The sequence below is a fragment of the Triticum urartu genome, chromosome 2, assembly GCF_003073215.2.
Source record: "Triticum urartu cultivar G1812 chromosome 2, Tu2.1, whole genome shotgun sequence".
In the NCBI taxonomy this organism is placed as follows: Eukaryota; Viridiplantae; Streptophyta; class Magnoliopsida; order Poales; family Poaceae; genus Triticum; species Triticum urartu.
In genome coordinates, this window is record NC_053023.1 from 400,981,787 (window position 1) to 400,996,852 (window position 15,066).

Sequence of the window (15,066 nt, forward strand, 5' to 3'; positions counted from 1 at the left end):
TTTAGCGGACCATAATGGGCCGACCCAGCTAAAGGCCCACAAAATTTAGCGGACCATAATGGGCCGGCCCAGCTAAAGGCCCACTAGATTCTACCGACCATAATGGGCCGGCCCAGCTAAAGGCCCAACATTCTCTGTCAAATCGGTCCGTCAACGGCGTGTCCTAAACTTGTCATCAACGCGGCCCATGGTCACTTCTGGCCCGTTAACAGTCTGCTAAGTAATTGGGCCGAATTATGGCCCGGTGTATTTTCGGCCTATTAAAGGTACGGCTTCATTTGGTCCCATTTACAGGCCATCAAATATTTCGGCCCATAAACGACCGTGAAGGATTTGGGTCATATTCGGCCATGTCTGACATTCGGCCTGTTAGAGGCCCACTATAGCTTTGGGCCACTTTTGGCCTGTTGTCATTTTCGGTCTGTTAACGCCGGACGTAAACCATGGGCCATATGTGGCCCAATGTCATATCGGGCCCATTAACGGCCCATATAAAAATGACGATAATCTAGCCCGACCGAAGTTCCGGCCTGTTAAAGGCCCGTGTATTAGGTCGGCACATTTACGGCCCGTCCGAATTTCGGCCTGTTAAAGTCCAGTGGGTTATTTGGCACAATCAGGGCCCAATCTCACTTTCGGTCTATTAAAGGCCCATGTACTTTATGGGCTCGAGATATTTACACCTGTAAACGGCCTATTTTTACTGAGGGCCCAAATTATGTTTAGGCCTGTTAAAGGCCCACTATGGGCACAGGCCTACCAGAAAAATATGAAAGCTTATGCTGATTTAGGCCCAGATATTTTTAGTGGGCTACATGCCAATTTCGGCCCATAATCGTTTTTAGCCCGATTGGAATGGGCCCGACGAATGTTGGCATGTTGGGCTCCTACGAAGCTTTAGGCCGAATACATTACTAAGATAAACCTACACTATACAAAAATAGCGTCGTAATTACTGTAGCCTGAGGCAGCATCATAAATGTTGTATCACAACAAAAAAAATTCCAACCATACAACAAAAGGCCTGTTGGCATAAAGTTTACAGTCCTTTCAGATAAAAGCACCATCAGATGTATAGAAGCACAGATCATTTGACCTGAGTGCTAATGTTTTAGGCTGTAGAATCTGATGGAGCAGCACGATCTCCACCTTTTTTCTGCCATTGCTCTTGAACAACGAAGCGAATGTCTGATAGTCTGGTTTCAAAACCATTCATATCTTGACGACATTTCTCAACCACTATTCTTGTTTCCGAAACAACGTCCACTAGGGATTGGACTTGTGTCTGGAGCACAGATATATCACTCTGTCTAGCAGGAAGATTTTGTTCAGTAGGCGATTTGGATGAGGTTACCTTGACAACCAACCTAGAATTACGCAGGAAGGTGCTTTTTGCACTGTTAGTGGAGAGATACTGATGTACTGCAGCAAGAGGTGACATTGTGCCTGTAGTAGCCTCGTGACCTTCAGGTGGTTGTGGCTGTTCAATCATTTGTTCCATAGCTTCCTGAAAGTTTGAACTTGTAGATTAGTTTACCAGATAAGTTACTAATGAGACAAAAACAAACAAAGTAGGTTAAAAGTTTATACATAACTTATTTTAGTGAACTACTGTAATACATTAGCATGTATTGTAGTGCCAACTACATAATAAAATCACTTTCGGAACATATGTCCATGTAGCATGCCTACTGTATTGTCTATTTCCTCACATTCGTTGACATCTAAGGATAAAGAGACATGGTTTAAAGTAGGATGAACATAGTATGACATCATTCATATCATGGGCAAACAGATATAAAACAAACATGCTATTTTATCATTGTGTGCGCACGTGAACATAACAACTAGATTACAGATCAAGACCAAAAGAATATCCTTCATCTCTTTTAAACCATGTAAGGTGAAATGATACGTTAAGACAACTGTGAATAAAAGTGAACAGAGTAACTGACATTGGCTGCAAACCAAGTAGTTAAATGAACACATCACAGTACCAATCAGTTCAAGGCAGGAGGAATAAGGACTTACAACAGCGGCTTGAACTGGTGTGCTCATGCCCTTCATCTTGCTGGTGTGGCAATCCTTGAAGATTTGCACTGCATTCGGTTCAGGTTCTTTTTGGTCCGCACGAGATTTCCTCTGTATTTGGAACAAGTCAATATAGATACGATAATATGGCACAAAAAAGAAGGAAGTAGCAGCTATTTACAAGAGCCTCGCAGTGTGCAATATAGCTACGAGATCCTGTGGTCTGTTGGAATTTCACTTTAGAACGGCTGGTTTTGCTCTTAAAACAGTTAGCCTAGAAGAAGATACACTTGTAAGGCACATACATAAATACAAGTTCAATATGTGGTCTGATCAAATACATATAGCCTACCTGATACTTTGGATCAGACCAGTGTTTAACGAGGGCTGTCCAGTCTTCATCTGTAATATATTCCACTGGAGATGTTTGGGCGATTTCATTGTTAGCCTTGCCTTCAAAGTGAGATTTTCTAAGGTGGTACCGATACTGTCGTAGAGCAGACTGAAAAACATGAGTGCATGCTTGTCTAGTTGCATCATCTTTCGGATCCAACTTGAACCTCATCTGTTGAAAAAAGAATGTAAGTCTTATTAGGAGGAAGCTAGAAAGTATGGGACAGAGCAAGACAATATTACTAATTGCGATGAATAACATTATTTACGGATAAATGGTCAAGGAAGGTGTTAAACTGGGTATTGTCTTTCTCATTCCTGTAGTGGATCCACGTTGGGAGGATACGTGCATGACACCTAATGGCAACGGCTGCCTCTAATACTAATTTTGCTGACTCTATAGCATCACGTGGCCTTTTTAAACCTGCCTCAAAATGGATCTCCATTCTTCCTCCTTTAGATTTTGTTAATCTGTCAAGCATTATCCCTGATGTCTGTTTCCGCTTGCGCCGTGGTGCTAGTTCAACAACGAATATGGAAAGTGTTAGTGTACATCAAACTGTGAGAGTACATATAAAGGAGCATGCAACTGCAACTTGACTCGGTCAGGTACCATCTTGGTGTTGATGCTCATGAGGTTCATCTGATCTTGCCAAGTCCTGTTGTGTCAGCAGTGCTTCGGAAGTAGTGTTAGGTGTGAAGGCAGCTTGGGAACTGGCCAGTTCCGGAGAAAACGAATGAGTAACTGGTTGAGATGCTGGTACAGTTGAAGCGTATGCTGCAACTGGTGGAGCAGGTGATACTTTAGCCGGTGGACTTGGACCTTCTACTGCACTATAAGTACCAGCAGAATCTCGACGGCAGAACCTTTTCCGTTTCACCCGATGAGTAACAGCACTCCCTACTATATTATTTTCCTTGCTCTTTTTTGACTTTGCCATGTCAAGCTGTACCCACAACACAAAAGAATGAAATCACTCTTCAGAACTCATTGATGCATGATACAGACAAGCAATACTTTGATGTAAGACAACCGTATGAGGATGGAATATGTAAGAAAAACAGGACGACATGACATATTCACAGCTACGATGTGCAAACTAAGCAGAAGGATTTTCAAGAAAATAGAAGTAATGCAAGCTAGACATGTCAAAACCACAAGTTAAAAGTGTCATGCAAGATGCAACCAATATTACTCTGCCAAGTTAAAAGTGTCTTGTCATAAGTGGCAATTCGAAAAATTAGAAGCAGTACAATGTAGAAATCAATGCAAGATGCAACCACTATCAAACTGCCATGTTAGAAGCGTCCAATCATGAGTGACTGATGCAGGATACACAACAACAGTACTTTGATGTAAGAACATGGTATGATAGATAGATGCAGTGTATTCTAGACACAGAAAGCCATGTCATATGCACATGTATAATGCATAAACTCAGCAGGTGCAATTTAATCAAAATAGAAGAAATATAGGCTAGACAACATATGCAACATGAAACCAATTATCACACTGTCAACTTAGAGCAAGCACCTGCGATGGTGGAGTACGAGAGATGAACTCATCATGTAGACTTGGGACTTCAACTTCATTAGCAGTAGCAGTGGCAAATCTAGAGAGTCTCTGTTTGCGTCGGTGGGGAGGACCACCAACATCCCCTAACTTACTCTTTTCCTTCCTATTTTCTGATATTGCCTTATGAAGTCAAAACCACAAGAAGATGAATAAAATTAGCTCTGCATAACTGGTTGATGCATGATACAGACAAACATCATTTTGATGTAAGGCAAGCGCAGGATAGGAGGACGGAATATATACAAAAAAAGACAGCGTTTCATATTCACACGTACGATAGGAGGATGGAATATGTATGAAAAAACAGTAAGCGGAAGGCATTTCAACAAAATTAGAAGAAATGAAAGCTAGGCACCATATGAACATGCAACCAATATCACTCTATCAGGTAAAAAGTGTCTCATCGTAAGAGCCATTTCAAGAAATTAGAAGCAGTACAAGCTAGAAGACAATGCAAGATGCAACCTACATCACAGTCCCAACTTAAATGTGTCTTATGGGTAAGTGATCGTTGCAGGTATAAGTTGTAAGCTACGCAGATGCAATTCAACATAATCAGAAGAAATACAAACTAGACATCATACGGAAAACGCAACCACATATAACAGTTCCAAGTAAGAGCAAGCACCTGTGATGGTGGAGTAGGGGAGATGTGCTCATCATGTACACGTATGTTCTAGAAACAGGAACACGTGTCATATTCACATGCATTATGTGTAAAGTAAGCAGATGCAATTCAAGTTAGAAGCAATACAAGCTAGACATCATACGCAACATGCAACCCATATAATAGTGTCAAGTTAGAGCAAGCACCTGTGATGGTGGAGTAGGGGAGATGTGCTCATCATCTACACAGCTACGTTGACTGTCCAGCCTTGTGTTGTCTTGCGAATCTTTTTGAGAGGATGGCGGAGTAGAATCTGTAGAGACCCCCTGTTTGAGTTGCTCCGAAGGACCACCATCATCCACTGCCGGACTAATTTCCTTCAGCTGTAATGATTTTGCTCTTCAGAACTCATTCATGCATGATACTGACGAACACTACTCGGATGAAAGGCAAACACATGATGCGAGGATGGAATATGTATGAAAAATAGGATGGTGTGACATATTCACACCTATGAAGTGGTACCTAAGCAGAAGGCATTTCAACAAATTAGAAGCACTGCAAGCTAGACACCATATGAAAGATGCAACCAATATCACTCTGCCAAGTTCAAACTGTATGGCGTTTCAACAAATTAGAAGCAGTACATGCTAGAAATCATATGCAAGACACAACCAATATCATAGTGGCGACTTAAAGGTGCCTTATCATAAGTGACTGATACGGGATATGCAAGAATAGTAGTCTGATGTAGAAACAGGAACACATGTCATATTTACAGGCATTATGTGTAAAGTAAGCAGATGCAATTCAACAAAGTTAGAAGTAATACAAGCTAGACATCATACGCAACATGCAACCACATATAATAGTGCCAAGTTAGAGCAAGCACCTGTGATGGTGGAGTAGGGGAGATGTGCTCGTCATCTACACAGCTACGTTGACTATCTAGCCTTGCGTTGTCTTGCGAATCTTGTTGGGAGGATGGCGGAGTAGAATCTGTAGAGAACCTCTGTTTCAGTTGCTCGGAAGGACCACCATCATCCAATGTGAAAGGATCAAGAAGAGGTGTCTAGAGGGGGGTGATTAGACACTAAGTGCCAAAAGTTGCAGTTTTTAATATTCTTAAGTTTAAGTGGAGTTTAAGCACAAGTTTAACAAACACAATACATATCAAGCAAGCATGCAATGACTATATGAGCAGCGGAAAGTAAAGCATGCAACTTGCAAGAATGTAAAGAGAAGGGTTTGGAGTATTCAAACGCAATTGGAGACACAGATGTTTTTGTCGTGGTTCCGATAGGTGGTGCTATCGTACATCCACGTTGATGGAGACTTCAACCCACGGAGGGTAACGGTTGCGCGAGTCCACGGAGGGTAACGGTTGCGCGAGTCCACGGAGGGCTCCACCCACGAAGGGTCCACGAAGAAGCAACCTTGTCTATTCCATCACAACCATCGCCCACGAAGGACTTGCCTCACTAGCGGTAGATCTTCACGAAGTAGGCGATCTCCTTGCCCTTACAAACTCCTTGGTTCAACTCCACAATCTTGTTGGAGGCTCCCAAGTGATACCTAGCCAATCTAGGAGACACCACTCTCCAAGAGGTAACAAATGGTGTGTTGATGATGAACCCCTTGCTCTTGTGCTTCAAATGATAGTCTCCCCAACACTCAACTCTCTCTCTCTCTCAGGATTTGGATTTGGTGGAAAGAAGATTTGAGTGGAAAGCAACTTGGGAAAGGCTAGAGATCAAGATTCATATGGTTGGAATGGAATATCTTGACCTCAAAACAAGTGTAGGTGGTTCTCTCTAAGAAAATGTGTATTGGAAGTGTAGGTATGTTCTGATGGCTCTCTCAACGAATGAAGAGTGGGTGGAGGGGTATATATAGCCTCCACACAAAATCTAATCGTTACACACAATTTGCCAAACTCGGTGTGACCGAATGGTTAAACTCGGTCGGACCGATTCAGCAAACCTAGTGACCGTTAGGATTTTCGGTGGGACTGAGATGCAACTCGGTAGGACCGATATGGTTAGGGTTAGGGCATAACGTAATCTCGGTGTGACCGATTACACAAACTCGGTGGGACCGATTTTGGTAATAAGCTAACCAGAGAGTTGGTCAGGCAAACTCGGTGAGACCGATTACACAAACTCGGTGGGACCGATTTTGGTAATAAGCTAACCAGAGGGTTTACATTGTAATCTCGGTAGTACCGATTGCTCAAACTCGGTGAGACCGATTTTGGTAATGGACATACACAGAGAGATTACAATCCCATCTCGGTGAGACCGAGATCCCTATCGGTGAAACCGATTTGCTTGGGTTTGTGGCAGTGGCTATGACATCTGAAACTCGGTGGCGCCGGATAGATAGAATCGGTGGGGCCAAGTTTGACTTTTGGTTTGGGTCATATGTGGATGTGGGAAGGTAGTTGAGGGTTTTGGAGCATATCACTAAGCACTTTGAGCAAGCAAGCCATTAAGCAACACCTCATCCCCTCTTGATAGTATTGGCTTTTCCTATAGACTCAATGTGATCTTGGATCACTAAAATAGAAAATATAGACTCTTGATCTTGAAGCTTGAGCCAATCCTTTGTCCTTAGCATCTTGAAGGGGTTCCACATCCTCTAGTCCATGCCACTCCATTGTTGAACTTATCTGAAACATACTAGGTAAGAGTGTTAGTCCAACAAGAGATATGTTGGCATTAATTACCAAAACCACCCAGGGAGTGCTTGTGCTTTCAATATCCCCCTTTTTGGTAATTGATACAACATACATCAAAGCTTTAGATAAAGATATAGAGAATAGCAAGTAAAGCTTTGGAAAGACATGTAACATGCATAGGCTCCCCCTACATGTATGCAATCATGTGAATATTGCATATAGGAGCATGTGAATGCGTAAACATGACAGAGTAAGCAATGTGTTACATGTATCTTGGCTATATGCATCAGAGCAAATGATGTGAATGTGAGAAATGTACCTTCATGCTCATGAGTCCTTCTTGCAAACAATATGTACATCAGCAATAACTTCTCATTCACATGACTGTGATGCATATACTTACCTTGTGGTCTTGAGTTGGCTTAGGATGGGATGAACCTGCACAAACAAGGTTAAATAACATAGATACACCTACTGACCAGAGCAAGCAAGAGAAACCACAAGAGAACCAAGACTGGGATGACATGTAGAGTGAGTACTAAGTACCACATTGGATATAGACATGTCCCCAAAGGTAAAGATATGCAATAAAATCAGAGATTTCTTTCCCTTAGATGTCTTGCTCCCCCTGAATCTGCATGGGATATTGGGAGAACATAGGGAACAGAAAATCAGAGCAACAAAAAAGGAAACAACAGAGCTTGAGCTAAAGCAAGCAACCAAACATGTCTTTCCCCTCTTAAAGACATGTGACATCTCTCCTCTTGAACACCAAGCATCTGGGGTCTTTGATGATATTACTTTCTCCTAGTTGAGAAACTCTCTCCCCCTGAGTATTCTCTCTTTCTCCCCCTATAGGAAGGATTAAGCTTTGATGTGATCTCTCTCTCTCCCCCTTTGACATCAATTTCCAAGAAGGTCTCTTCTGGACATGTGATACAAATGGGTTGGTCCTCGAGTCACAGAGCAAAGCAGCATGTCTAATATGATGCTGGTAGTGGACAAGAATCATTGAGTGGAGCTGGAGCAAACAGAAATCAGGAATAAGTGACAAGTTGGTTTTCCTGTGGTGGAATCGGTGACTCCGAGTTGTGTGCTTCGGTTGCACCGAAAGATTTTGGTTGGGCCGAAGAGAACAAACCGGTGTGACCGAGTTCATTGCAGTGAAACCACTTGTCACCTCAGCTCACTAGACAAGTAAGATCTCACAAGGATATGCAAGGAATTTACTGAAAGATTTGCAATGAATTGGATGCAGAAAATGCAGAACAAAAAGGAAAGAAAAGAAGCTAAAAGTTCTAGATGAAGTTTTTTTTGAAAGGGGAAACAAATATGCAAGAGAAAAAAGCATGGAGAGACACACGAGAACTTCATCTAGAGATGGTCGGCGACAAAGTCACCTATGTTAGAGTATATTGACTTAGGAGTCAAGTGAGAGCACTTGATCATAGGTCATACTCATCGTTTAAGCTCAAAATGGGGTTACCATTTTTCGTTTAAGCCTTTTGATGTATTCACATCTTGTCGAGTTGCTTTGACTCATGACTTGGAGTAAAGCTTCTCTAAGATGAATAACATACCTTGGGTGGTGGTGTTGATCTTGCTCATGTAGTTGAACTTGTGTGGGTTGCTCAAGGTTGATGTAGTTCATCAAGGGTTGGGAGCACCACTTGGAGTTTGAGTTCATCTACCTACATGGGTTAGCTTTGCAAGGAAGAGCACTTGTGTATCCAAAATAACAATCATGAGACTCAACATAGAATTTGCCAAAGGATATGTTTGAATGGTTTCGTGCTTCCTTATCTTCAACCACCATTGTGTAGAAACTTGGTGATGTAGAGATTGCTCAAGATGTGAGTGAGTTGCAATCTCATAGATTTAGATTCAACCAAGTACCTACATGGGTTAGATAACATGCAAGGTACAAATATATCCAAGACATATGAATAGCATCATAAGAGAAATATCGAGGATTAGTCATAGGCTCATGCCCCGCATGTATCAATTGGAGTTCCTACTCCAAGTTTGAAGCATCAATGATGTTCAATTCACCTCTCAACCTGCAAAACACTTTCTCATCAAGTGGTTTAGTGAATATATCCGCCAATTGCTTATCGGTGCGAACATGCTTAAGGTTAATGTCCCCTTTTGCAACATGATCTCGAATGAAATGATGACGAACTTCAATATGCTTAGTTCGAGAATGTTGCACGGGATTGTGAGCAATCTTAATAGCACTTTCATTGTCACATAGCAATGGACCATGTTTCACATATATCCCATAATCTTTAAGAGTTTGGGTCATCCAAAGTAATTGAGCACAACATGAACCAGCGGCAATGTATTCCGCTTCGGCGGTGGATAAGGATACCGAGTTTTGTTTCTTGGAAGACCAAGACACAAGAGATCTACCAAGGAATTGACAAGTACCCTAAGTGGATTTTCTATCAACCTTGTCTCCGGCATAGTCCGAATCGGAGTAGCCAACAAGATCAAAAGAGGACCTCTTAGGATACCAAATGCCAAAATTTGGTGTATGGATTAGGTATCTCACTATCCTTTTCACAGCCTTAAGATGACACTCTTTAGGAGCAGCTTGATATCGTGCACACATGCACACACTTAGCATAATATCAGGACGAGAGGCACATAGATATAACAATGAACCAATCATAGAGCGATAAACCTTTTGATCAACCGGTTCACCATCTTTGGTCAAATCAAGATGTCCACTAGTAGGCATGGGTGTAGTCATACCTTTGCATTCTTGCATATTGAACTTCTTGAATAAGTCCTTGGTGTACTTCGTTTGAGAGACAAAGGTACCTTCCTTAGTTTTCTTGATTTGCAAACCGAGAAAGAATTTGAGTTCACTCATCATAGACATCTCAAACTTCCCTGACATTAGCTTTCCAAACTTCTCACTAAAATGAGGGTTAGTTGAACCAAATATGATATCATCAACATAAATTTGGCACACAAATAGTTCTCCATTAACCCTTTTAGTAAAAAGAGTAGAATCAATTTTACCAATTTCAAAGCCTTTTTCAATAAGGAACTTGGTCAAGCATTTATACCATGCTCTAGGAGCTTGTTTAAGACCATAAAGGGCTTTGTGAAGTTTGTAAAGATGATTAGGTTTCTTAGGATTGACGAAGCCGGGAGGTTGCTTAACATAAACTTCCTCCTCAATTTTTCCATTTAGAAAAGCACTTTTAATGTCCATTTGGTACAAGGTGATATCATGGTGATTAGCATAAGCAAGTAAGATGCGAATGGAATCAAGTCTAGCAACGGGAGCATATGTCTCACCATAGTCCATACCTTAAACTTGTGTGTAGCCTTGGGCGACGAGACATGCTTTGTTGCGAACCACTTGTCCATCTTCATCTTGCTTGTTGCGAAACACCCATTTGGTACCAATGATGTTGTGGTTGTTGTCGGGCTTCTCGACCAATGTCCACACTTGATTTCTCTCAAAGTTGTGTAGCTCTTCATGCATAACGTTTATCCAGTCCGGGTCCTCCAATGCTTCTTCAACCTTCATAGATTCAATGCTAGAGATGAATGAGTAATGTTCACAAAAGTTAGCTAAACGAGTTTTAGAGCGGGTGATTCTCCCGGTTTGGATATCATTGTAGATTTTCTCGACGGGATGATCCTTAGCAATTCTTGCTCGAACTCGTGAAAGATTTTTCTTGGGTCAGGGTGGAACATCCTCTTCATCTTGTGCTTCTTCTTGGCCTTCTTCATTGTTGACGTTGTCGTTCTCTTGTCGTGGTGGAGAAGGAGGTTGTTGATGTTCATCTTGGTGCGCTTCCTCGTTTTCTTCATCTTGGCATGTCCCACTTGTGGATGCTTCCATATCAACTCTTGGTTCACCTTGTCGTGAGGTAGAAGCTTCCACTTGGACGGACGAGGTACTCTCCTTCACTTCCGTTGGACGAATCCTGCCAATGGACAAGTCTTGAATTGCTTCTGAAGGGTCTTTGTCTCCTACATCAATTGGCAATTGCTCTACTTGCGAGACGTTAGATTCATCAAACTTCTCATCTACCGTCTCTTCAACCTTTCGGGTGAAATTGTTGTAGACACGGTAAGTGTGGGAGTTTGAGCCATAACCAAGTAGGAAACCTTCATGAGACTTAGGAGCAAATTTAGAACGATGATGCTTATCAAGAATGTAGCACTTTGAGCCGAATACTCGAAAGTATCCAACTTGGGGTTTGTTACCAGTGAGGAGCTTGTATGCCGTCTTGCCGAGTAGCTTGTGAAGATACAAGCGATTTATTGCATGACAAGCTGTCTCAACCGCTTCCGCCCAAAAATGCTTTGGCGTTTTGTACTCATCAAGCATCGTTCTTCCATCTCGACAAGAGTCCGGTTCTTCCTTTCAACAACTCCATTTTGTTGAGGTGTGTACGTAGCCGAGAACTCGTGTGAAATCCCTTCTTCGTCAAGAAAGGTGTCCACATTTGCGTTCTTGAACTCCGTTCTGTTGTCGCTCCGAACCTTGTTGATCTTCACGTCAAACTGATTTTGGGCCTTCCTAGCGAAGTTTTTGAAGATCTTTTGGACCTGAGATTTGTCATCAAGACAGAACACCCACGTAAATCTTGAAAAATCATCAACTATGAGTAGACCAAATGAGTTACCACCGAGACTCTTGTAGGCATTTGGACCAAAGAGATCCATGTGAAGTAGCTCGAGTGGTCTTCTTGTGGTCATGATGTTCTTCGCGCGGTGACTTCCTCCAACTTGTTTCCCTGCTTGACAAGCACTACAAAGTCTATCCTTGTCAAATATAACATCTTTTATTCCAAGGATATGATCACCTTTAATAAGCTTATCAAGATTTCACATACCAACATGACCTAGTCTTCTATGCCACAACCAGCCTTTAGAAGATTTGGTAATTAAGCAAGTTCTAGGTTGAGCCTTTTTAGTGAAATCAACAATGTAAAGATCTCCTCTATGTATACCGGTAAAGACCATTTTATGATTGTCTCTACGAAACACTTGGCAATCTACTTCAGTGAATAAGACATTGAAACCGATATCTGCAAGTCTAGAAACTGAAAGTAAATTGTATCCAAGGGATTCAACGAGCATGACATTTTGTATGGAGCTATCATGTGAGATGGCCACCTTACCAAGGCCAACCACCTTACCCTTTGAATTATCACCAAAAGTGACATATTTTCGAGGGCCGTCGTTTTCAGCAAGCTCACAGAACATATCTTTATCTCCGGTCATATGATCAGTACATCCACTATCAAGGACCCATTCCTTTCCTCCAGCCATGTAGCCGCGAAGATTTGCCATAAGACCAAAATGCCTCATTGCATCATCAATATCATAATCACTATCATCATCTTCATCATAGTATCCATGTTCAACATCATCTTGTGATTGATCAATTCCTAGAGAGGGTAATTCATTAGATAAGTGATCATCACAATGGTTACCTTTTATGAATTCTAATAGCTTCGGATATGATATCGCTAATGATTCCAACATTTCCTTTAGCGCGCATGAGATTGGTAAGCTCAAATAGACAATCACTAAAGCTAGGATCACTAGAGTTCATCTTACTCAAGGCAATAGACTTATGGAGAATTTTGTCTAAATTTTTCAAGGAATAATCTGGAAATCGTTCCTCAAGAAATCTCCATATGGTGTAGGCACACTTGAGAGTAGGCAAACATCCAATCAAGTTTCTAGGCAAGCCTCTAATGATGAGCTCAACAGTTCTAAGATTGCGAATCATGTCAATATCTTCATCTAGGGTAGGGTGTAAAGGATCAACATGAGGTGCACAAGGGCTAGTAATGTACTTGTTCAAATGATATTCATTGAAAATCTCAAGCATTTCATTTTTCCACTCATGAAAATACTCTCCATCAAGAATAGGCACTCTATGTCTAAGACTCCCCAAAGTAGACACATCCATCTTCCTCCAATGGTGTTTAAACCAAGGCAATGGAGACCAAAGCTCTGATACCAATTGAAAGGATCGAGAAGAGGTGTCTAGAGGGGGGGTGATTAGACACTAAGTGCCAAAAGTTGCAGTTTTTAATATTCTTACGTTTAAGTGGAGTTTAAACACAAGTTTAACAAACACAATACATATCAAGCAAGCATGCAATGACTATATGAGCAGCGGAAAGTAAAGCATGCAACTTGCAAGAATGTAAAGAGAAGGGTTTGGAGTATTCAAACGCAATTGGAGACACGGATGTTTTTGTCGTGGTTCCGATAGGTGGTGCTATCGTACATCCACGTTGATGGAGACTTCAACCCACGGAGGGTAACGGTTGCGCGAGTCCACGGAGGGCTCCACCCACGAAGGGTCCACGAAGAAGCAACCTTGTCTATTCCATCACGGCCGTCGCCCACGAAGGACTTGCCTCACTAGCGATAGATCTTCACGAAGTAGGCGATCTCCTTGCCCTTACAAACTCCTTGGTTCAACTCCACAATCTTGTTGGAGGCTCCCAAGTGATACCTAGCCAATCTAGGAGACACCACTCTCCAAGAGGTAACAAATAGTGTGTTGATGATGAACCCCTTGCTCTTGTGCTTCAAATGATAGTCTCCCCAACACTCAACTATCTCTCTCAGGATTTGGATTTGGTGGAAAGAAGATTTGAGTGGAAAGCAACTTGGGAAAGGCTAGAGATCAAGATTCATATGGTTGGAATGGAATATCTTGACCTCAACACAAGTGTAGGTGGTTCTCTCTCAGAAAATGTGTATTGGAAGTGTAGGTATGTTCTGATGGCTCTCTCAATGAATGAAGAGTGGGTGGAGGGATATATATAGCCTCTACAAAAAATTTAACCGTTACACACAATTTGCCAAACTCGGTGGGACCGAATGGTTAAACTCGGTCGGACCGATTCAGCAAACCTAGTGACCGTTAGGTTTTCGCTGGGACTGAGATGCAACTCGGTAGGACCGATATGGTTAGGGTTAGGGCATAATGTAATCTCGGTGTGACCGATTACACAAACTCGGTGGGACCAATTTTGGTAATAAGCTAACCAGAGAGTTGGTCAGGCAAACTCAATGAGACCGATTACACAAACTCAGTGGGACCGATTTTGGTAATAAGCTAACCAGAGGGTTTGCATTGTAATCTCGGTAGTACCGATTGCTCAAACTCGGTGAGACCGATTTTGGTAATGGACATACACAGAGAGATTACAATCCCATCTCGGTGAGACCGAGATCCCTATCGGTGAAACCGATTTGCTAGGGTTTGTGGCAGTGGCTATGACATCTGAAACTCGGTGGCGCCGGATAGATAGAATCGGTGGGGCCGAGTTTGACTTTTGGTTTAGGTCATATGTGGATGTGGGAAGGTAGTTGAGGGTTTTGGAGCATATCACTAAGCACTTTGAGCAAGCAAGCCATTAAGCAACACCTCATTCCCTCTTGATAGTATTGGCTTTTCCTATAGACTCAATGTGATCTTGGATCACTAAAATAGAAAATGTAGAGTCTTGATCTTGAAGCTTGAGCCAATCCTTTGTCCTTAGCATCTTGAAGGGGTTCCACATCCTCTAGTCCATGCCACTCCATTGTTGAACTTATCTGAAACATACTAGGTAAGAGTGTTAGTCCAACAAGAGATATGTTGACATTAATTACCAAAACCACCCAGGGAGCACTTGTGCTTTCACAATGCCTTGCCAATTTCCTCAGCTTTATTGATTTTGCATTGTGAGGTCATACCGACAAGAAAAAGGAATATCGTTCGCTCTTTAGAACTCA